This window comes from Argopecten irradians, chromosome 5 (assembly GCF_041381155.1).
Source record: "Argopecten irradians isolate NY chromosome 5, Ai_NY, whole genome shotgun sequence".
In the NCBI taxonomy this organism is placed as follows: Eukaryota; Metazoa; Mollusca; class Bivalvia; order Pectinida; family Pectinidae; genus Argopecten; species Argopecten irradians.
Genome location: NC_091138.1, coordinates 43214018 through 43217633, shown reverse-complemented (window position 1 = coordinate 43217633; position 3616 = coordinate 43214018). Strand labels below are relative to the sequence as shown.

Below are 3616 nucleotides of genomic sequence, written 5' to 3'. Positions count from 1 at the left end.
CCAGTAATTAACGGCAATTTTATGTTGCAATAAATATTATGTTTCTGATCGCAATAAATATTTCTATCTGTCAAAATCCATATAGGCTGCAGAATAAATACATTTTTTCTCATATATCTGTGGCACATCATCTAGTCTGTCTGTGGTCTTGATGTAGTGGACATTTTACCTGGACACGATGTCCACCTGTAGTGGACACCGTGTTCACACGTAGTGCACTCAGTGTGTACCTGTAGTCTAAACCTCGTGCACTCCGTGTCTACCTGTAGTCTAAACCTCGTGCACTCCGTGTCTACATGTAGTCTAAACCTCGTGCACTCCGTGTCCACTCGTAGTTCACACCGTGTGCACAATGTGTAACCTTTAGTCTACTACCAACTGTAGAGTGATGGGAAATTAACTGCTTCTGTGTTTTCAATACATCGATGAATGCAACCAAACAGCGGTTGATTCTCCCTTTCAGTGGCATCTTTGTCATTGCGAACGATTCTAAAATGTGTTCCGAAGTGCTCCGAATGATGCTCGAGGGAGAAATTAGTTTCTGGTGTTAAATGCTACGAAATCTCATTCTATATAAAATATCTTATATAGCAACGAGATTTCAATTATATAAGATATCTTATAAATTAATTAAGATATCTTATATACGATATAAGATATCTTATATAGAAAATTGAATAAAATATCTTAAATACTATATTCATATATAAGATATCTTATTTAATTTTTATATGAGATATTTTATATAATTATATAAGATATCTTATATACTTAATGAGATATCTTATATGCTATAAGATATATGCTATAAGATATCTTATATACTTTATAAGATATCTTGTATACTTTATAAGATATTTTGTAAAAAAAAAAAAAAAAATAAAAACTAGAGCATAAGAAATATACTTTAATGTTTAAATTGGGCACATGTTCACTTGACTCTACGCCTTTGGGAATATTGAATTGAAACGAATTTCGACCACATGAAATTAAACTTGATACTTTTCATTTATACTGACATTTTGAGTTGAAAATAACTTGTCAACCGTGTAGGTTTGCATCACAGTCATTTTCCTGGTCCCACCTCCAAGGCATCCTCGAACATTAACGCCTTCATGGTACCACCCGATCTCTACTGTCCTAGTTTCTTTTTTTTTTCGCATTCTGATTTCCAATCATTTTGTGTGATTTTTTGTCACTTCCTCGTCAGATTCTCCATCACGATCATTTGGTTTACCTATAGCTAGCATCATTTTCTTTCTAATGGAGTCATAATGTCTTTTCTTCCTTTTTGAGTTCTTCGATTCGCCAAATACTGGATTTTTTCTCAGTACAAAACTTAAGAAGATCCATGCGGTCTCCCAAACAAAGAAACTGTGCAAGCTCCTGATTATGGGGTCCTAACTTTGCCACTGTATCCATATTTATCTGGAAAAAATACACAAAAGTAAATGGTAAAAAAAAAAAAAAAAAATACTAATAATGTAGATGCAGTCAAGAGTATTCATGTTTAGGGTTAGGGATAACCGTAAGTCGAAAAAGGAGAGACCTCATCAAGTACTTGGTCAGGCTATTATATTACAAACATCGCTTTTGATCTTTGTTATTCTGTAAAAAAACATGCACTTTCAATAATATAAACTTTATTTTTTTACATCGATTACGAAACAAGTTATACAACTTATGCAAATCACTCTCGATGGCAAGGATATAGGCATGATATTATCATTACTTACTTAAAATCAAAGACGTAGGTGATATAAATCTCTGTTAATTAATTATAAATTGTCTGGTACATACCTTTCCATTACGAAGCAAGATCGTGTAGCTCGTTTGACGTTTAGTCTCTGACTGATATATATTCCGTGATTCTGTTATTCCTTTTTGGCTAAAGCCGAGATCGAAATATACACCAATATACTCATCCATCCTTTGCTGTTTTACTTACTGAGCTTATTACTAGCTTACCATTTGGCATATTGCCTGTACGTGTGGTCATTATGCCAGATAGTTAATTTGCCCGGGTATAGTATTATCTTTTTGCCCGAGCAGACTATTATTTTGCATGGGCAGATTATTATTTTGCCCGAGCAGATTATTATTTTTTGTACGAGCAGATTATTATTTTGCCCGAGCAGATTACTATTTTGCCCGAGCAGATTATTATCTTGCCCGAGCAGATTATTTATTTGCCGGGGCAGATTGCTATTTTTTTGTCTGATGTCCTAAATACGCTTCCGTACCAGGCGCCTATGAACCAGAAATATAAAAACTTACGTTGTTGGTTAGGATTGTAAAATTCCTTCAATGCGTTATACATTTACCAGGTATTTGTAATACTAGTTTTCTTTATATAATCATCATAGCATTATATACATTTGTATGTTATTTTTATTCTCTATAGAGTGTTTTGATAGGCTTGACCTGTTGTCATAACATCAAACAAAATATTCTGAAATGAAAAAAAACCCGTTTGATCTTAGTTGATTGATTTGAATACTTTGATATAACAAAGAATGCATCCTTGACATTTCAGGAGTTACTATCATTGTCAGTATTCAGGAGAAATAAAGTGGCCAACCACAGGCCTACAGAGAATGACGCCCAACTTATAAATAGGAACACAGTGTAGTATTATTTGATTGTTTAAATGTATAGCAAAGAACCAACCTAGCTGCCTCATCTGTTTTCACACACAGAGTCTTCACTCAGTATTAATGCTTTGATATAGTCTAGGGGTGGATATAACTAATGTGTGATAGATATCCATAATGCATGGAATATCGAGGATGCAAGGAATATTGTACCTACATATTTAAAGTTTACATGGCGTATGATATTCCTGATATCAAATTATTATTGCTGTCCTAGATCCTGAAGTAGCAAAGTTCATGAATTCCATCCCCCCCCCTCCGCCCCCATTCAAGGATTTAAATTGTGTCCTTTCAACAAATCATAAATAAATCTGGAATAAACACTTCAAGTAAAAAACTCAAGTCAGCAGCAAAGAAAAGAAGTGATGCTGTGATCATGGGAGGCAGATGAAACACATTTCAGCAAAATTTACAACAAAACATAAATTTCAAAATATAAGTTTATTCATCATTCAATCTCTCATACATTTCCTATACCAATCAAAAAATACAGCTAAACCTCCATTTTACAGTCAAATCAAACTGGATCAAGTTGAAAATGAAATTTAACAAAAAATAACAAAATTGTACACATCTGGAATTCACTAAGTACATAATAGCAAATTTGATTTACTCTCACACTTTTCGATATAATACTTAAGAATTGATGTCACTATCTTTTAACTTCATGGTGGAATGAAAGAAACTTTTGTTTGCAATCTGTGTGAATCCGCATAGAAGTTAAAAAAATAGTGACATCAGTGCTTATAAACATTTTTTCAGACTTCATGATAACATCAAATACGTTTAAACACTCTATTCCATTACTTATTTTTTCTAGATCAATACGTTACATTGACATCTCTATTGTGGCGTCATGATAATGTCAAGATTTCATGCCATTCTTAGATTTTTTCTTCATAGTAGACTACAACTTCGCTAGCCAAGGGTATTAAGTCTGATTCTCTTCCTACTACCCTTGG

General features: G+C 33.3%; 1 long non-coding RNA gene across 1 annotated transcript; it reads right to left on the bottom strand.

Moving 5' to 3' along the window:
- Positions 1–892: 892 nt before the first annotated feature.
- LOC138324584 (uncharacterized) lies at positions 893–1884 on the bottom strand. Its single transcript, XR_011208650.1, has 2 exons — positions 1801–1884; positions 893–1428 (listed from the first exon to the last, which is right to left on the bottom strand). It is a non-coding gene; the product is annotated as an uncharacterized lncRNA (long non-coding RNA).
- Positions 1885–3616: the final 1732 nt, after the last annotated feature.